The sequence below is a fragment of the Phodopus roborovskii genome, unplaced genomic scaffold, assembly GCF_943737965.1.
Source record: "Phodopus roborovskii unplaced genomic scaffold, PHOROB, whole genome shotgun sequence".
In the NCBI taxonomy this organism is placed as follows: domain Eukaryota; kingdom Metazoa; phylum Chordata; class Mammalia; order Rodentia; family Cricetidae; genus Phodopus; species Phodopus roborovskii.
The window spans coordinates 1015858-1037442 of record NW_026125804.1 but is presented as its reverse complement, the minus strand read 5'-3'; the positions used below and the strand labels follow the sequence as shown (position 1 = coordinate 1037442).

The 21585-nt window shown below is 45.1% G+C and overlaps 1 pseudogene; it reads right to left on the bottom strand.

The window, feature by feature from the left end:
* Positions 1-1916: 1916 nt before the first annotated feature.
* LOC127217709 (6-phosphofructo-2-kinase/fructose-2,6-bisphosphatase 4-like) lies at positions 1917-3373 on the bottom strand (annotated as a pseudogene).
* Between the last annotated feature and the right edge of the window lie 18212 nt (positions 3374-21585).

Here is a 21585-nt window from a genome sequence, read left to right as displayed (position 1 = left end):
ACTGTCACCATGTATTTTTCTGCTCACCCTGAGGATTCCTGTGCCTTTACCCTGCAGTGTCCAGAGTCTAGAAGTATGTGATATCAGAGCAGTGACCACACAACCCTTTGTGTTCTGAAGGTGGTATCATGCCAGTTTTTTTTTTTTTTTTGCTTTTTAAAAAGTATTTATTGCAAAGAATGGTGAACACAGTGCAATGTACAGCTGAAATCCAAAACCACACGTTCTAAGGAAAGCAAGACAACGTTGGCAATTCTGTCCATGAACATCTCAGCTAAAAGCTGGCTTACAGCTGCCTTACAGAGGTCCCTTCAAGGTGCCTGAGGGAAGTACTGCCCAGCACATGCCCTGCTCTATGACATCCTTCTGCCCCAACCCTAGGCTCTTACACCTCTGAGTCCAGCAATTCCTGTCCTCCCTGGGCACAGAGGAAAAAGACTTTGGTGGTCTCCACCTCGAGCGGCACCCAGCTATGTGTTTGTAGCTGCTGACCACAGGGTATGCTATGCCTAACAATTGTGTGGAGATAACATGACCAACATCACTCAATTTTTGAGAGCCAGGGAACAAAAGTTCCAGGCCCCACATTGCATAGGCAGTGTACAGTCCTGTAGTTTCAAGCCAGGACTTGGAGGGTCTCATGAGACAAGTACAGGAGAGTCATGACCAGTCCTCGCCCCAGCTCCAGCCTGGGGATAATGGCACTGGCTTCTTGGAGGCAGATGGCATCTGCAAGCTACCCAGCCCAGGGCTGGCAGGGCTGCCAAAGGTAGACTGTTCTGCCAGATTCGGGCCTGGAAATGTTCTTGAATGCAGGGCCTTGCTTCCCCATGGCTGCTCTGTGGCCAGCAGAGCACTGATTGCTGCTATAGACAGTTTCTTGCCCTGCTTCACAGCCTGCTTGTCACTCTGCTGGTCAGCTGAAACATGGAGCCTGACTTTGCTGCCTCGGGCCATGGGAGGCACCAGGCTTCATAAGGCTGTTTTCAGTGGGCTTAAGTTGTATATGAGTCAAAACTGAGTGGGGCTTCGGACTCCTCCCTTGGCTGGGGCTGCCTCCGTGTTTTGTCCTCTCCTTCCTCAGTCCTGCAGGTGAAGGTCAGCACACAAGAAGACCATCTGACGAGGATATCAGTTCTGAGCCATTTAGGACAAAGGCATGTTGTTCGTGGTCAACAGTGTTCAGCCCTGTGTGGACAGTGACAGCAACAGCCAGGTAGGGGAGACAGTTTCCATGAGCACTTTGGTGTATGCTCCAAGAAGGTACTTCATGCAGCTGCCCTGCCATTACATGGCCCCCTGTGGAGGAATTTAGGACAAGGCAGACTGAGCTGCAGCTATCCCATATTTCAGTGTACAACTTGATAAACATTAGGAAGGGCACCACAACGCTGTCTTCTACATTTATTTAGTGTTAAATGCCAAAGAGGATGTGCTGTTCTCATGAATACCCACAAATATGGGTGGCAGCTCTTCTACTCCCTCTTCCGTTCCAGGCAGGGAAGGGAGGGTTTTCCCTTCACCTGAGGTAGTGTACAGGAAGGTCCCATGAAGATCTGACCTCTGGCATCAAGAGTGGCTACAGAGAGGGCACCGAAGCTCTCCAGGGGTCACCTGGCCCATTTCAGGCAGCTGCGCCACAGTGCAGACGTTCTAGTGAGACTTCTGTCTCAGTGTCACATTTAAGGTTGTAAGCCTCGTGAAGCAGCCAGGCCAGTGAGCAGGCTGCTTGAGGGCTGGAGCAGAGGGGCCAGCAGCAGGGCACAAAGCCCAGGGAACTCAGCAGCAGGTCAGTAGCCTTATCCAACACTGTCATTGGAGTGTTGCTAGCCACCATGGCTTTCAGGAGTGTTCCTGCCTGGTGACATCATCAGCACTGCAAACACGAAGGAGGCCTAGAGTGGCTTTCTCTGCAGAAGTGAGGGCTGTCTGGCGGGTCTTGGGTGAGATGTGGTCACTGGTGAGCAGGGACTGTGACAAGGGCTTCCTCTGAAGGCCTGGATATGTCTACATTCTGAGGCCTGTCTCGGTGTGTGTTCACAGCTGCCACATTAAGGAATATGGATTCCACTTTACAATCGTAAGCCGCAGGCGTGAGCTTCAGGACTATGTGCAAGGGACATTTTGAGGTAGGGCAGCTCTTCAGCTGCCTTGCCAAGGAAGTAGGCCAGGAGGCAGCGCATCACAGCCTGGTGGCAAATGACCAGCACATTCTCCTGTCTCTCCAGTTCCATGATGACAGGCTCTAGTCGCTGTACCAAGTCTTCATAGGACTCGCCCTTTGGGTACCGGTAGCGATACTTGTCCTGATCCCTGAGGGCAAACCTCAGTGGGTAGTGATCCTGGATCACTTCATAGGTCATTTCCTCACAGACAAACGCATCAATCTCATTGAGGACCTTCCACTGCTTGTAAGGCACACTCTGCTGTCTGGATAGTCCTCTTCATCTGGTTCGTCCAGACCTTCAGGTCCTTGATGTTCTGGTCACTGATGAACTGAGCCAGATGTTTGGCAAACTCCCTGCCCCGGGGAGATAGTTCAGAATCCCCACCAATCCGCCTTTGAGGTTGAGTTCACTCTCCCCATGCCAGCAGAGGTAGATGGAGCGGGGTTGTCATGTGGATGTTCATGAGGTAATAAACGATGCGACTCTGGATGTGGTCAGCTACACGGTTCACAACATAACTCTGGCCCACGTTCATGATCTTGATGTAGGACAGATCCCTGTGATGTAGGACAGATCCCTGTCCAGGTCTTCATCCAGCGTCTCATATGAGTTTTCATAGCACTCGATGCACCTCATGAAGTCCTCAGTGGCCTCACTGTCCCGGTTAACATAGTCAGGACTGCCCAGCTTCAGTTGCACAATGTTGGCAGCTATGACCTCAGGATCCACACAGATAGATTCAACAAAGAAAGTCTTGTAGCCATGCTGTTCCCCAAAGTTAAAGGCCAATTCTCTTCGTTCTCGGGTGATATTGGTTGCATCAAAACCTCCACATGTCACCCCTCCTCACTGAGGAACTTCCGGATGTCACAGAGGGCTGTCAGGGCATACTGCTTCCTGATTTTCAAGCCTTCTTCATTGTCTAGGAGGAAAAATTCAAAAGATTTGTATGTCTTGACCATGTCCTGGCAATACTGGCCAACGTTGAATTCCCGAGTAGGCACACCAATCCAGTTGAGATACCGGGTGAGCTTCTTAGAAATGTAAGTCTTTCCCCTGGCTGGCAGGCCCACCATGACGATGAGTGTCGGGCAGTTGGTCATGCAAACACCACACTGGCTGCCATGCAGAACGGGCCGCCCATTGCTGTATGGCATCCAGATCTTCTTCAGGGGATTCTGGGTCAATTCCCGCAGGGACGCCATCCACTGGCCGGGATGAATCTGACTATGCAGCTACGTACCCAGCCATGCCAGTGGTTTTTCAGCAGGGTCTCCTCTGTTCTGAATCGTGGTGGCAGATCTGATTCTTAACTCCCTATTCATTTGGGGGGATGACAAGTATTGTTTCTCCCCCCCCCACACCCACCCTGTTCCTAAGGATCTAGGAGCAGTGCAGACCCCAATTTCCACCTTTATTGTAGCTTCACAGAATTTGCTTCATCATAATGGCCTCAGACCTTGGAATTGGGCTCCAATGGCTATGTTATTGATGGAACCAGTGTGTCTCAAGAGAAGACAGGTAGGCAAAAGCACTCTGCTCAGTCCGGTCATGCTATTTTGTAGGAATTGTTATTCCAACAAAACCAGGCCATGGGTTGCAGTATCTATGCTGCAAACCTGGAGATTAGTGACTCTGATGACCAGGAGGGCTTGTCACTGGTGAGAAATGGATATCTTCCTCCTGTTGGTTTGCCCTCACATTGTCTTTTCTAGGCCCTTCCTTTCAAGTTTCAGTGCAGCTCCATGTCTTATGTCTGGGTCTTTAGTCCTCATAGTAGAAGCTCCCAAAGGTATTGACTGTTTCATTGTCTTCTTCGTTATCTTCTTTCACACCCATCCTTGAGCATCACTGGGCATTTAGAGACTTTCATGTTCTCTTCTAGGGACACTGCTAAGAAGAGTATCTCTTCTATTCTGTGCCTTGTGAGATAGGATCTATACATGCAGTCACCAAAAATAGTGAAGTTGCGTGTGCCAGGACCAGGAAAACTGACCTGTCTGTGTGGTGTTCCTTGGCTGGAATTCAGGCTCTGCCCCTGCTGCCCTTGTGAGTGATAGGTGGCCATTCTCCCACACCCATTGTCTTGTACAGATGTGAGATTTTGCCCTTCATGGCAAAATGCCCTAAAAATACCTACTCAAAAATGAGTAATGAATTCTGTTTCTCTCACCTGAAATAAATTCTTTTCCTGTGCATATTTTCTTATAGATGGAAAGGTGGGAAACTTACTGTATTTTCAAAGTGAACACAGCTATATCCGTAGTATTCATTACTTCCACATTGCAAACATTTGCTTGTTTATCTACTTATTACTTCTCATCCACACTGGGGTGCATGTTGGGGCCAGAACGTTCCTGGCCAGGTTTGCCTGGGCTGCATAGACAGGCAAGGTTTGTTTGGCAGGCCACCAGATACTAAGGGCATAACATAGCCTTTAAGTGAAGGATGGTTAGTGCTGCAATTCATGTTACCTCTCTCCATGTCAAGATTATTTTCTATTAGGCTTCATGGGGGCTGAGATTCAGAAGAGGTATTGGGTGCTCCACCACCAAAGGCACAGGCACCTGGTTTCAGGAAGACCCAGGCAGGAATTTCCTTCCCTGACATCCTGTGAATTTAGGGGCATTACATAGAATCTCAGTGTTTGGCCCCTCCTACATTTAAATCTGGGAAAATATGGATTATGAAAAGCTGAAATACTGATTGGTTTATAAAGGGCCAGGGGATCTCCATGCTTCCTATGATAGATACTAGAATACATCTACTGAGGGCAAGGCTCTGTGAAGGCTGAGCAGAAAAACTCACTGGCCACTCACTTGGCTCCAGGGCTAGTGATTTAAATGTAGAGATCCCTTTAGAGCTGAATGGGCTTAGGGATTTGGTTAGGGGAGATACAAAGTGCTGTGGGAATGTTAGGAATGTCTCAGTCCAAATGGTGTAAAGGAAACCAGAGAATGCCCCATGGAAGGAGCTCTGCCTAAGCTAAGCCCTAAAGAGGGGACGAGAGGGGAAGTCTGGCTTAGAGACACCCATGCCAAACCATCCATCAAAGACTGTCACCATCATCTTTTCAAATTGCTCCCAGATGGCAGAGGAATATGGAATGACCTTGAGCTGACCGACAGGAGAGAGAAAGAATACCTTCTGGCGGCTTGGGAATATCTGCTGTCAGGACAGATACAGGAATACAAAGTGCCCTGTTATAACAGGTTCACGGCACCTATGGATGTCAAAAAAGACTGGTGGTCCTCAGTGCCATCAGTAGCTAACAGATTGTACCTGATCTGCTCTCAACACTCTCCCTACTTCCTTCTGGCTGTCAGGGGAAGTGTGGAATTCCTATTCTGATCAGTAATTAATGGTGTCAGTTCTCTTTCCTTGTGGCCATAGCAGACTTACCAACAAGGAGAGCACTGTGCTTGCTTGTGCGTATGTTATGGAGAAGGAGACATGCAGTACGGTAGCTCTGGACACTACCTCTGATCCTTGCCACATTTCCTAATAACTAAAATCTGCTGGGTGCCTTTCTTGTTATCCAGTCTTCACCTTTGTGATATGTTTGTTACTAACAACCACAGTATCATTGGCTATGTTGGCTCATGTGTGTAACCCAAACACTCACAAGGATGAGGCTGGAGGGTTGAAGTGATGAGAGGAAAGTCTAGCCTGCAGAGGAAACCCGTAGCTAAACAATTTAAGACTGGAAGAGGAGTGGAAACACAGTATCCAAGACAGAGGGCTCTCTCAGCACATGGGTATTGTGATGAGAGAAGAAAGTAGAAAAGAATGGGGCACATTTCCTATCATTACTTCCACTGATGCTGCTGTGGGATGCTTGGGAGATAGACTTCCCAGGCACGTCATGCCTTTCAGAAAGGAACACAGGAGCTACATTAGACTTCTCCAATGGGTCAAGGGCTTTTCTGTCTCTGTTGTTTGCTAAGCATTTTGTGGATGGTCCCTCATCAGAATGCTGCCTTTACTACAGTATGTTCGTCAACCACAGATCAACACACACATCTTTTTTTCATGAATGTTTAATTCACTTTTAGCCCTGTCTTTCATTAGGACAGGTGGTGCTGCATCTTTCTATCGTGGATGTCACAGGACAGACGACAGAGCGTTTGCCTTTGTTTGGATCCTTCATGTCATTGGAAGCTTCCTGAGATGGGGCCCAGCTGCTATATACAAACTTGTCTCCTTCAGCTTCATAGTAAACAGGTTTCATTCCCTACAGATCTCAGGTCAGGCTCAGCCACTTGTCTATCTCCCCTTATTTTTCAAGTTTTGGATTTGTGAATTGACAATCATTCTATCCACTTTCGGATTCTCTGGCGAGGCTCTGGTGAAGTGAAGAAGGTAAAGCACCTAGCACACATTTTGTGTGCTTGGGGAGTCACAACATGTATGCAAGCTGTTCTCTGTCCTAGTTCTTGTCGTCCACATCATTTGGCACTTGGCACCACAATGACAGCAAATGCTACCAAATTGGACTGCAGGGAGGTGTGGTGAGATTCTCCAGAAAACCAAACCAATAAAAAAAAAATCTATGGTGGCTGTCTCCGTATGCATATCTGTCCAGCACTAGATTCATTTATTTCAAGGCATTTTGCACCCCCCCCCAGAGCGTGAAACCAGGCAAGTGCATTGTCTGGAAATCAGGTGGCATTACTGGATCTTATTTGTGTAATATTGATGTTGTAATTTTACATCTGAATTCAGCAGACAGACTAGAGTGCTATAAAATCAGATAGAGTTTATGAAAGGGTTCAGGAGAGTCAATTACCTCCACCCCAGGAGGGGCTTCAGACTTTTCCTGACTTGAAAGTCCATTCGTACAAGATAACATGTGTCACTTAAAGTCTAATGGTAGTAAAAGTTTCTGACTCTGGAAATAGCTGCAAATAAACATTTAGGCTAGTATTTGATAGGCCAGGACCCACAGCCTCCCCACGGTGACAGGTAACATTGACCACCACAGTGGGGAAACAGTACACTCCCAAACAGAAACTTTGACCAATAAATATTTTGGGTTTGTTCATATCCAACCATCGTTTCTTCCCATTCTTCATAAGCTGTGTGAGATGATGACAGCAGTAGTGATGATGATAATGGTGGAGTGTTGATGATGATGATGTTAATGAAGATGATGGAGGAGGAGTCAGGAGGTTGCCTTGAGTGATGCTGAGTTTGGTATCCCTGTGAGGCAAGAGACAGATGGTAAGATAAGTGATGGGAAGTTATATCTATTCCCCTAGCTGTTCTCCACATCCTAACGGTGGACACTGTGGCCCTTTTTGTATTTAATACCTCTAGGGAAGTTCCCGGCGTATTTCATTATCATTGTTTGGTGGAGCCAGAGGACAGGGAATAGTTCACAGAAATAGGGGTAGAGCAATGTGTGTTTAAAATGCTAGAGAGTTGAGATTTGATGTATCTGAAGTCTTGGCAACTTCTTGGTTAAATGTATTTGTGAGACTAATTTTCTTCCTGTGAGAATTGGCATTCTAAAAGAAGAAATATCCTGGAGTGTCTCTATGACATGTGAAAACTGAACGGGTCTGTGATTCTCAATTGGCTCTGTATGCTTCACACCTAAGTATATGTATGGGCTCAGGATGGCCTTCAGGATAACACTGCACGAGCCTGAGGTAACAGATCTTTCAGTGTCAAAACATTGAGTCTCCCTTCCTAGGACATTGGTTTTTGCTTCTATGTGTAAAAAGCAAGTCATATGACTTTAGATCTGGGATCTGGGTTTCCCTACATTTGGAACAAGTTCTAAGTATTCAGTGTGTATTGAGGAAACTATTGACTTCTTGAGTTCCAAATTGGCTAAAATGACAGGGCCTGAGATGCCATTCTTACAACTCAATTTAGCTTCTAAAGTGGGGAGAGCATGGCAGGCAGACAGAGAGAAACAGAAAGAGGGTGAAGGCTGGGGTTGTATGAACAGTCAGTCACCCAGGACTGGTTTACTGAAAGAACAAGAAGAGGTACCCAATAAATAGCTACCATTTGGAATTGTTAGTTAGCATATAGTAAGACTGACAAGTTTCTTTTGAACTTGGATTTTTAAATTTTCATTTTATTTTTAACTGTGTGCATGGATGTCTGTCTGCATGTGCATTTGTCTGTCATGCTCTTGGCTCAAGCCTTCCTGGTGCCTATTCTTTGGTCCTAAAGTCATTTTTGTTCAGTGTCTTCCTAAAAGCATAGGGTTATGTGGTTGACACTGCCTTCTGAATCACTTTCATTTACAGGGAATATGAATTGTGAGGGTTAGGCTCATACTTTTGCATATGGGTAAGCAGGGATTCCAGCTTGTCAAACAGATTCACCACTTTCTGATTCTTGCTGTGCTTTCTTGTTGAGATTCATTTGTGAGAGTCCTTTTGTCGATTGTTTCCCTCTGTGCATGTCAGTGATTTTTCCTTTCCAAGACAATAGTCTTCCTGATTGCTGGCTGCTTTTGTGTCAGCTTGACACAAGCTAGAGTCCTTTGGGAAGAGGTAGCTCAACTGAGAATAAGCTCCCATTAGGTTGGCCCGTGTGCAAGCCTGTGGTGGCTTTCTTAAATCGTGATTGATAGAGGATAGCACAGTCCATTGTGAGTTGTGTCCCCATTTGGCAGGTACCACTGGGATGTATACGAAAGCAGGCTGAGCATTCTTTGGGGAGCAAGACAGGAAGCAGCCTTCTTCCATGGCCTCTGCCTCTCTTCGTGCTTGTAGATTCATGTCTTAAGTTCTTGCCATGACTTCCCTCACTTGTGGACTGTGATATGGAGATTTAAATGGAAATAAGCCCTTTCCACCCCAATCTGCTTTTGGTCATGGTGTTTCCGTCACAGCAATACAAACCCAACCTAGACTCTGCCCTTCTAATAATGCTTAAAAATAAATGCTATGATTATTTACTCAAACCCACCCCTGTTATTCATAACTTGGAAATTCTGGGCAGAATGTAGGCTCAGCTTGTTTATGGAGGAGAAAAATTTCGTTCAGGATTTTGGTAGTGTTTGGGTTAATTCAACTTGGAGCAAATTAACTTCCCCCTTACCATGGCAGATCTTCCACCCCATGCATACATTCATTGTTTGTGAATATTCAATGAGGCCTTCTTTCATTAGCATTTTATATAGTGGTCTGTACACGAGAACCTGGGTATATTTTCATAATTTTCCACGTACCTGTATTGTGCCAGTAGTGGTTATACATGTATTTGTTTTAAAAAATATTGTATACTGTTTATTTGCTTATGTGTGTGCCTTAACTTTTGTCTATTTATTGGCATATCTTCTGTGTGAGTAATTCATGTACACTGTAAGCATGCAGGACCCTGCCGGGTCCCTTCATCTCTGAGTTATCTCTACAACATGTCCCCTTTTCTTTTTTTTTAAGATAGGCAAAGGAATATTACCTTGGATGTCCTCTATTTGTGGTCCTCCTGCCATCCTGTTTGATGCCATTCTGTGCTTTTCCTTGTCACTGTTATCCAGTCCCACACTCTGTCATTAGTTCTAGGAATTTAGACAGAGACACATATTCCAATCAGGGAGATGCAGAAGAGAAATGTGAAATTAATTGAATATCCATAGGCATTTCGTTGTTCTCTTGTCAGATTTCCTTACAGCCTGGCTACTCCTGGCTACACACACTAGTTCTCCCCTACCTTCTAGGTGTCATAAAATCCACCACCTTCCACTTCTGTTTAGACTCCAGGTCTGGTGTTGCCTCGAGCTCAGACTAGCCCCCATTGATCCCCTCTGAAAAGGGACTCAGCCTTGATTTCGGCGTCTTCTCTAGTGACCCTTGTGGAGTCCTTCCAGAAGGACCCTGCAGCTTCTCATCTCATCTCCTTAGAATACCACCTGAGGATGGGCCTCAGCGGCCCGAACCCCAGCGCCCCTATACCTTTGGCAGAGAGGCTGCTCCAGCCGCAGAAGACCTTCCTGGAGCAGTGATGGGAAAGAAAGCTTTCCTTGGACAGCTGAGGTAAAAGCACTGAGATCACAGGACACCTTACCCAGGGGAAATGTACCCCAGAATTTTCCTCTCATTCACCAGATCTCAGAATTGGTTCCGATGTGAATATCTATACAAACAGGCACATGGGTAAAGGTGGGGAATGGAACTGGGCCTTCATTCCTTCCTCCTGGTATACACTAGTATGGGGACTTGGTGGCCTTAACCTCTGCCTAGGATCTACCAGAGGGGACACAGCAGCAGCAGCAGCAGCAGCAGCAGCAGCAGAAGCAATAGCAGCCATAGCAGCAGCAGAAAAAAAAGCAGCAGCAGCAGGAGCAGCAACAGCAGCAGCAGCAGAAGTCATAGGAGAAGAGCCAGCAGGAGACCAACTGCAGGTTCCAGAAGTTGTCCCAGCAATATTGGGAAGAAATCTGAGGTGCTCATCTGCAGGGGACTCAGAGACCTAAAGAGTTCATGCAGTGCTTTAATTGCCAACTTCTGCATGGAGGGATCCTTCGTGCGACAAAAGACTCAGCTGTCCTGGGAGGGACTCCTTAGACCTTCACATTTGACCAATATGGTCCAGAGATGATATCTGACCCACTCCCAGGAAAGACCTCCACTTTCCTGCCTGATTTGTGTGGGGGACTGTGAAGCATTCTAGAGCAAAGGAGACTATATCTCCTGGGTCCTTACTTCATCTTCTCTGTCCCCATGATGTATGTTGTTACTTTCTCTGCCTGCATCTCTGTTTTTCCTACACATTTCTTTTATTAGTACATTGAGGGTGTCTATGGCCATGTGGATGTCCACGTGCTTCTATGGCATTTGATCAAGATGCTGTGATATACAAATGTAGACTATAAGGGATGGATGGAATCAGACCATGAGGGTTCACCATTTCACCTTTGGTATAAAGAAGGTATTATGGCTTTGATAAGTTAACCGGAAGTTCATGTGTACCTGCTCCTAAACAGTTAAGTAATCTTCTCCATATTTTGGTGGAATATCTCATAATCAATGCCAAATAACAAACATACTTGGTAAGGAAAGTACCGTAGAATTCAGGTTGTTGGTATTTTGTTTCACATTGGAGGTGGAAAATCCCTGACTGGTAGGCTAGCCTAAAAGAAGAGGCAATCAGCGCCTTGGAGAATCAGAAACCCTGATGGAGTGGAATTACATGGGCTTGCAGGGAGAGGGTGTGGTGGTTTAAATGGGAATGTCCCCCCATTGGCTCCTATATTCAAATTCTTGGTCCCCAGTTGGGAATGTTTGGGAGGGGTGTGAAATTGTTGTAGGAGGTGTGTCACTGGGAGTGAATTTGAGGTTTCAATAGCCCTGGCCATTGCCACTTAGCCCCTCTCCTTGTGGATCAGAGGTAAGCTCTCAGCTCCTGCCTCAGTGCCATGTTCACCTGGATGCTGCCAGGGTCCCCGCAGTTATGGCCAGGGACTCTGACCTTCTGCAAATGTGATCCCCAAATTAAATGTTTCTTGTGTAAATGCGTCGGTTGCAGTGTTTTTCATGCACACTGAAAAACAGCTGAGATCACAATGAGAACACAGTTCAGTCACTCTTGGGAGCCCAGAAGTGTGTGGACTGACATTCAGAACAGTCAGGCTGTGAGGTTGGGAGAGCATCCTCCTGCCTGAAGGGCAGTCCCAAGTAGCCAGTGGGGCGTGGCTGGCGCTCAGGTGGGTTGGCATTGATGTACTGGCAGAGGGAGCCAGTGGCCATTCCTTATAGACCTGTGTGTCAGGGCAGTGAACCTGACAGCAGGTTTGAGCTTGCTTCATGAGTAGCAGAGCACTATTGAACTGTTTCAAAGTTGTGCTGCTACGTGAACACATACTTTTAATTTCCAGAGGCCCTAATGTTTAAATCAACACTGCCCCCATGAGGTGTCCTGAGATGGATACCCAGGCAGAGACCCCCACGACTCCTGGGAGCCTAAAACAAGCCATTCTCTGTGTCAGTCTGTCCTTTTAGAGAGAACCCTGAGCTGCTTTGCTGCAAAAACCTACAGGTCTCCTGGAATCAGAAGCAGCCTGAGTACAGGTGACTTTCTCAACTGCCGAGGTTGCTGGTACCTCATCCAGGGTGGAGAGTTAAACTGAACATGCCAGAATTATCTCCCACCCCCTGGGGAGAGTTAATACAAATGGTGGCTTTCTTTTGCTGAAGTTCGTTGACCTAAATTCAGAATGGTGATGCAAGATGTGTTTGGAACATGGCAGTGCACACTGGCAGTTCCTTTAGCGGGTGTCAGACACAATTCTGTATGTTCTTCTTGCTCCCTCTTTTCCGCCTCACTCGTGGACCCATCATTTTAACAAGTGTTGGTTTTTAACAGCAGCGCGGGTTCCTTGTTAGGGACCTGGGCATGGTCACACAGAGACCCAGAGACAGAGCCGGCATACACCCTGTGTTGTCTGCATTGTAGCTGGCCTTCTGACCCAGAGTCCCCTCTGTGGTGGCTAGAATGAGGTCAGAGTCCTCTGCACACCTCATGTCTTAAAGGGCCAAGTCTTTTGAAGATGCACTGTTCAGTCCTTACCATCTTACACTGGGCTGGCCCAAGTATTCCAGTTTCACAGAGTGAAACCTAGACTGCCAATGTTTGATTCCAACAGAAAACCCCTGTAACCTGTAGGCACTCTCTGTCTGTCTGTGCTCATACCAGGCTCCTTGAGCTACTAAGAGTCTTTGCATCAAGTGCAAGTGTCTTAGTTTTCTCTCTTTGCTCCTTCACTATTCTTCACTGTGCTGGCTGCCTTGGTGAGGAAAAAGAGGGGACTGTGGAGGTATTCCTGGCCCTCACTTCCTGATCATTTAATCATGGAGAAAGGTCTGACATTCTCTTTGTTTGTTTTCTATTGCTATAATAAATACTTGGCTACTTAAATAATAAGAGCAGAAAGTTACTTTGTAGCTGGTCCGTGTTCATGCAGTCTGTCCTCACAGATAATAAGAGCAGAAAGTTACTTTGTAGCTGGTCCGTGTTCATGCAGTCTGTCCTCACAGATAATAAGAGCAGAAAGTTACTTTGTAGCTGGTCCGTGTTCATGCAGTCTGTCCTCTGAAGAGCCAACCAGCAGAGTCAGTAATTGAGGCCTTTAAATTCTGCTGTTCTTAGGATAGCGGAGAAGGCTGCAGATCAACTTTCCCAAACAGCAACAGATGACTCCCCACTGACTTCCATATCATCTTATGACATTGGGATGGAGAGACATCTTCGAGAAGGCAGGGGACATGGCAACACTGGAAATCCTTCTGATTTGTGCCTCAACCTTGTGGTTAGCCACATTTCCCAGGCTTGGGATGTCTCTGCTTTTCTTAACCATTCTCTCTCTCCCCTCATTTTCTGCAAGTGTGTCTTCAGGAATGTTTTGAAATGCCGAGTCCCGTTCCTGCAGGTATCACCCTCTAACTCCTCCAGGGTCATCAGGGTTGGGGTTATGGTGGGGTAACGCAGAACAACCAAACAATTGACCATGTGGACATATCAGTGAATTAACGTAGCTTATTAACTGATACATAGTAAGCTATCAGGTAGAAGCATGCAGATTTCTTTCTGTAAGATGGAGTTCATATGCTTCTGTGTAATGCAGAAAACAAAGCTGTCCCTGACCCCAGTTAACTTCTCACAGCTCTGCAGTTCAAGAAGCCAAACATCAAGGAGCTGGCTTCTCCAGCATACAGAAGGGCTTTTTGGCATGTCCTCAAACTGCAGAATGTAGGAAGGGCAGTGGAGATTAATTGTTCCTTCCCCTAGTCTCATCAGAGGCAAATGCACTCACAAATTGCTTTTGTTTTGCTTTGTTTCTCTTTGCTTGAGTGGTCCTAGGGCTGGGCCACAGGTTGGCAGTAGATATCTTTCTCGACCACTCTCCACTTTATTTACTGAGTTCTGTTCCCTCACTGAACACAGATCCAGCCTCTCTGCCACCAGGGATCTCCTGTGTCTGCCTCCAGAGTGCAGGGATGACAAGAGGACCATGACAGCCTCCTGACTTCTATGTGGATGCTGGATCATAACTGGGGTCCTGATACTTGCATGGCCGCTGGGCGTCGCTGACACACACCTGTAGTTCCAGCACCCAGAAGGCATAGTCCGTAGATCTCTGAGTTCAAGGACAACCTGGTCTACACAGCTTGTTCCAGGACAGGCTCCAAAGCACTACAGAAAAACCCTGTCTAGAAACAATCCAAAACAAAAATACTTGCATGGCTCAGCATCATGCCCACTGTTTTTAGGGTCGTATTGATCCACTCACCTTGACAGAGCCCTCATAACCTAACACCTCCTCTAATTAAGTCGCACCTTCCCACACTAGTACATTGTGGTTTTCCAATGCGAGGGAGTTTTGGGTTTTGCATTTGTTATTTGAGAAAGGCTCTCTTTGATGTAGCTTAGCTGCCATGGGACTCCCTAGGTAGACTAGGGTTAGCCTGCTGGGGGCTTGCCCTGAGGAAACTACTACCTTCATTCCATGTAGCATCAGGCTTTTCTTTAAATGTTGTATCTCCTTGAGCACTGGACTTATCTTTACTACATTTCCTGGTGCCCCCTATTCTCCTCACACTGTACATTTTGTATTTGTCCTTGTCCAGCTTACTTCTTTTCATTGTAGACCTGTGGCATAAAAGTGGCCACTAATTACCACTCAACACAGTCAATGTTCTGTTGTCTTGAAATCTTCCCTTCCAGCGCTATCAGTCCAAAAGTCTTCATGTGAGTTGCAGGCAGATTTTGTGAGCTTCAGGCAGATTTTTTGGACAAGTCCAAAGAACAGCTGCATCCTTCATGAAAATATCCCAAGAATGTTCTCTAGGCCATTTACTGATGTTCTTCTCCTCTGTGGCCTCTTGATCTGGCCTTCCAAATCAGCATTGCTGTCAGAACCATTTGTCACAGCTCTAGTACTATGGTCCATTAATCCCTGCTTGAAGTGGACAGCGGCTTTCCTGATCCAGTGTCCCAAAGTCCATATTCTGCCAAGTAGAAGCATGGCCAGGCCTGCCTCAGCAATGCCTCCCCCCTTAGTGCAAATCTTCAGTCTTAGTCACTGCTCTATTGAAGTCAGACTATGACCATGGCAGTTCTTATGAATAAAATTATGAAATTGGGGCTTGCTTACACTTTCAGAGGTTTAGTCTCACATAATGGTGGGAACCATGAGAGCAGACATGGTGCAGAAAGAGTAGTTGAAAGTACTAAGTCAGGATCTGCAGGGAGAAGGAGGGAGGGAGAAAGAGAGAGAGAGAGAGAGAGAGAGAGAGAGAGAGAGAGAGAGATTGGTCTTGACTTGAGCTTTTGAAACCTCAACGCCCACACCCAATGACAGCGTGCTTGTGTGTGTCTTATTTACACCACTACATTCATCAGGATTGGAGCAGGCTGCTCAGTACTTCCTTTATCGAATTCCTTCAATTCAGTCAGCACTTGGTGGCATGAAGAGCCTGGTAACCAAACACAACAGAATCAAATACTAATCTTGGCATAGTAATCACTTTTGAACAGACTGTGGGGTGAGGACAATGGTTAGGGCTTGAGAGGCAAATGCAGTACGATACTCAGGCAATGTGTTAAATGAGACTATGCTGTGTCAGAGACTGAAAAGGTTCAACACCTGAAAATGCCAATGCAATCTTTTCAAAATCAGACAAGGGGCAAATGACTCCTAGATAGACTCTAGAAGTAGGTCAGATAACAATCTGAAAAGACTTTCTCGGACTAATTTGAGAGAAATGGTATTTCAGACATCAGCCTTTGACAAGCAACACATGGGAGCCCTCAACCTGGACTTGCTTTTTCCTACTAAGATTCCAAGTTGATCAATAAAATAATTAAATTGCAGAGTTTATCAGCATATGAAAAATTCCCCCCCTGTATTAGAGTAGGGTTTTAGTCATTTTGATACAGACACAGCCCATTTGTCATGTATAATTTGTCTTCTAAATGCTCTCCTGAGGACTACAGTTTAAGATACTGTTTTTGCCAAAGCCTTGCTTCTGTGTCTATCTGTGGTAAGGCATTGTAGATTTGCGTTAACCCCATTTTGGTGTAGGCCTTATATGAGGAAGATGAGAGCTTAACTTTGTGCTCCTCAGTCCGCGGCTTAGTAACGTGTAATGGATCAAGCTGTTATGACAAATTTTGTTCTTGATATAGTTGTTATTTTAGTTGTAAAAATTATTTTATGGTATCTTCTTTTGTTGTCAATAAACAAGGGCCTGAACCTTTTTTCTGAAAGTGGAGTTTTCATTGTATGCACTGCTAGTCCTCTACAAATATAAACGTCATCAGGGCAGTGGTGGCGGCACAGGCCTTTACACACAGCACTCCAGGAGGCAGAGTTAGGTGGATGTGTGTGAGCACAAGGCCAGCCTGGTCAACAGAAGGACTCTGGGAGAGCTAGAGCTTTTACAAAGAGCCACCATGTCTGGGAAAACAAAACCCAACATACACACAAAAAAGTAAAATTCTGTTACTGTGCTTTTCTGGTTCATTTATTTGGATTTTGGGAGACAAAAGCCATATAACCTAGGCATTTTGAACACAGAATCAAATCAATGTGTGTTTCTGACAAAACTGTTTCAGTCGCTAATGTAAAATGAATGGTGATAGTTCATTCAGTGAGGAAGTTAGCATCTGCAGTACAACACATTGCACTAATATTGCTGTTTTTGCACATTTGCATTGTTAAAAGTAATGCATATTTAATTTCTAAATATTTAAAAATGAAATTGCCAGCAGTTTGTTAATAGATTGCTAGATATGATTATTTTTTATCAAGTCTTAAAATTTACTATTTGGACATTTTGGACATTGTTTCTCTGTCTCTGTGGAGAGAGCTTCTGCCTACTTTCCTGTTGGTATCCGTCTAGGACAGGGAGGCCATGCTAGCCCAATCATGAAGGGTTTCAAACAACCTTTTCCTTTCTTCACCACAACAAGTGATTTATATTCTGTGCAGATATTGCTAAAGGATGTTTCCACCTCATTTCACCTTGTGACTGATTCTCAATATGCTAGAGTTTCATGACCACTTTTACAAATAGCTACCATTATGCAAACTAGAATCAGTCCTATCCCTTTGATATGTTTTTCAGATTCTACATTGGACAAGACCCCTACTCCATGCTATATATGTTTCTCATACCAGATCTGATGCTGTGGCTATTGGTCTCCTTGGAGAGGGAAATGATCAAGTAGATAAGTTGGTGTCCTTTATTGGTATGAAAGATCTTCAATGATGGCATGCAGTTACACGGTTCAGGTGTCTTTCCTGCATAGGTGCTTTTGTTTGTCTAGATCACACACACTACATAGCATTCATCCCTGACTCTCTTGGGCCTTTTCAAACACTCCTTCTTTCACAGATCGGACCCAATGATCTGTACCAGATGGTTGTTACTGGTATTTGATTCTTTGGTGGTTTGTCTTTGGTCATGAGGTTGACATTTATTGGGGTTACACATGAGCTAGGGTGCTACCTGGACAAAGGGCGGTTTGTGTTATTACACGTTTACTGACGTGTATTTTAGCTTGTAAGTATTTTACCTTCCAGTATTATTATTAAGACTGATAACACACCCACATATGCTAGTGCTGACTTTGTTGGTTTCTTGCTGGCAGACACATTAACGAAGCAACAGATATCCCTTAGAACACGCAGGCCAAGCCATAGTTAAACACAAACAGAGGGATATGTCTCTTCCTCCAAAGATTTATTCTCTCCTACTCTATATTGTATATATTTAAGATTTTGGATGTGCGTGCCTGTTCAGAAGAACAGCAATGTTGGGTTGAGCCAATGCTGACAGCTGACAATCTGAAAGGAAGAGGAAGTTGATGATGCATAGAAGCCCTTCTTAAGGTGAGTGGTCAAGAAAGTGCGTGTGTTTCTACAGAAATAAAAGGGTCATTTGGCTGCTGGCACAGAGATTACAGCATCATCATGAGACAACACAATTTTGATTATGAGATCCCTGGAAATGTCATTCAAATGGGCACACATCACCATGCCTAAAGAGGAAAATATGACTCACACAACAAGTATCACCACCTCCTTTGAGACAATTTAAAATACTTATACAAGAGGCAGAGCTCCTGGTATAAGAAACAAGACAAGCTGTGACCCCTACAATGATGCTTCTCATCTTGCTAGTTATCAGTCATGTCAGCACTAATCAGGGGGCTTGTCAACCTTCTGCTGCCATTGTGGGTTGAGCTGTAGTTTATTCTCCACTATTGTGAAATTCTTCTTTCATATGTAATGAAAGTGTGAGTGGCACAATTAGGTAGTACAAGGATGTGTTAGAGATATTTTGATAAAATTACATGGTGGGGGGTTCTTGGAAAATATCATTGTTCATGTTAAACAGATAATGTTAATTTGATATTTTGAAAGACACTGCTTCAATATCTGATACAGGGAATTATGCTTGTTCCAAAGGGCAACCTGGACACTTTTAATGCTAACACAACTTTAAAAGTAGGCTTCAAATCTGGGTCCACAGGTGCTTCTAAAATAACAAAAATTTTGGGGCCGGTTGGCTTAGATACCATGAACAAAACCCTAATTTAGTTAGGAGAGACAACCTGTGCTTCATCTACTCTAGAAAAATCTCTGGTTGGATTGTCAGGAACCATGATGTCATCGGTGAGGATGTCACGTCACAAGGTGATACAATCAGAACAAACCATACAGACTTGCCAATGCATTGTGGCCTCTTTTGGAGGCTCATTGCATATGTTTTGACTGTACTCATACTGACTGTGTACCCTTAACTGTTCTTTGAAAGGAAACACACCCTTGCCATTCTGGGCAAAGCTTTGTCTTCCCGATGGGCTTTTGTATGCAATCACTCAGTCTTCCAGTCATCGCCAGACCATTTCTATGAATACTGAGTTCTTCCATAGGCAGAGTTCTTCCACTTTTTCCCTCTGTAGCAAACACAGAGTGACCCTGTGTCTACTTGTGATGACTAACTCTAGTTTTTACACCTAAGTCAAACTGCCACAATGACTTCCTTCTGCCTCTAGGACTGACAGTGCACGTTCATTGAGAAATCTCCCCACTACCTCGTGTCTTCAGCAACACTACCATGTCCCAGCTACTATCTTAGGGGAATTAAGTACAGACAGGACAGAACTTGCTGCCATTGATTATTTGCTGCTAGAACATCATATGAGCTATGAACAGTGTCCTGGTAAGTATTGCTCCAGTATTACAGATATCTCCTCCCTGGACCAACGGCAGTTGGCGCAAGTGCTTCAGGAGATCAATAAACTCACAGGCATCCTCAGGGTGGGGCTGGCCTAATTGGTTCTCTGCTTCTTCCCTTTCTGGAACCACTGGCAGTGATTCTTACTTTGATTTTACTTTTACCTTGAAGCTATCAATTCCTTGCAGGTTTGTATAATTTCTGTTGCTCTTAATGAGGTCACAGAAAGGGGTTGTCAGTGCAGGTAATAGACTTTCCCACACTCTCCTGTTGTTTGCACTCTGTCTCCAGAGAATTTTGCTTGTCCACCCCCGCACCTGGGAGCACCTCCACCTGCCCCAGGACTACTGCTGACAAGATGTTTCCCCTCCTCTCCTTAGCAGTGCAGCTTAGTGCTTTCAAGGACATTATGCAAGCTGCCTTCTGTCTGCTGGTAGTGATGAGAAGTACTTGGTGTGGGTTTCACTGTTTCTCTGTCCATGCCTTGAACCCTGAGCTACCCAAACAAAAGCTTCACAGGATGCCAGTGAAGGTCCTTTGCACAGCATGGCCTTGAATCCTCTGGTTCGTTTAATCTCAAATTCATCTTTAGCAACTCCACACCTGATCACGATATTCATCTCCATGCATTTATGTGAATGGTTTCCTTGGGAGACAGTTTTTGTTTGTTTGTTTTTTTTTCTGCCTTCTAAGAAGTATTTGTTGAAATCCTGCCTTTTTTGTTCTTCTTGTGACATTCTTCTTCATGTTTACTTACTCTCTTCTTTTTCTTAGCCTTGATGTTCCATACCGACAGTTTCCTCTTCTGCTGCCTATTCCTTGTCGTCATCCATTATTCCCATTTTAGTCTGAATAACTTTTACGTTCTGATCACATTATTTTTCCATTTTCTGGCCCTGTATTTGTGAGCTGTAGCTGATTTTATGTGTGTTTCTGTACCTTTTTTATGGTTTGTTGTTAATGGTGAGGTTTGCCTTCTCTTTGTTGAGTGCTACTAGGGAATTGGGCCTTTACCAGTCCCGTGGGCTCTAACAGTCAGTCCTGTGGGTTCTGACAGTCCCACGGGCTCTAACAGTTCTGTGGTGGTCTGAAGGAGAGATGGCCCCAGAGCCCCAGGCATTTGAACACTTGTTTCCCAGTTGTCAGCAGTGATAGGGAAGTTCAGGGTTCAATCCTTGCTGGAGTAATTATGTCACTGGGGACGGCTTTGAGATTAAAGCCTCCCCATTTCCAGTTACACCCTCTGCTTTTGCTCCTGGTTCAAGATGTGCGATTTGGCCTTCTCTTCCTGCCTCTGTGCCTGGTAGTTGATACCATTCCTCCACTCTGCCTTCATGGACTCCTGACCCTCTGGAGCCATCAGCCAAGTAAACCCTTTCTTACTTAAGTCTTCTTTAGTCACACCGTTTTATCACAGCAACAGAAATGGAACTAATACAAGTAGGTTGGTTTCTCAGTAAGTCTGTGATGGTCAACATTATTATTGATACTGAACCTGCCAGGATCTAGAACCACCACAGTGACCTTCAATCATGAGAATGATCTTTATAGATTAATTAATTGGTGTGGTAAGACCCACACTAAGTATGGTGAGCATGGGTCCATGGGCCAGGGTCTTGGTCTGTGTACAATGGCAAAAGGATGCTAACTGCAAACATTTTTTGCTCTCTGCCTTCTCATGCCATGTGACTGGCTATGTGTCACTCCTGCTGACATGACTCTCCTCCCTTAAATAGTGAGTCACAAACACAGCCTTCCTTCTTTCTGTGAGTGGCACCACTCTCCAGACAGGTGATTTAGAGTCATCTATGGAGCTGAAAGAGAGCTGGGCACTTGCATGCATGTGTGCATTAATTCATTGCTCTCTGCTCTTGACTGTGGTTGTAATGTGACTAGCTGCTTCAGGTAACTGCCCCTGCAGTGATGAATTGTCACCTGGAATCGTAAGCCAAATAAATGTTTTCTTCCTTGAGTTGCTTTTGTTAGGGCATAGCATCAGGAAAGAAAATGAGAGCAGTATTGTAATATGTGGGAGAAAGCATTTCCTCTACCATCAGGAAGGATGTCAGCATGACCTTTTTCCTCCCTCACTACTCTTACTTAGTCCTGTCCTGAACTCATAACAGGCTTGGGATCTTGATTTCTTATTTATTTTGTGTTTATGGATACAGCTTTCATATAGATCTCTTCTTTTTCAGCTACCAACT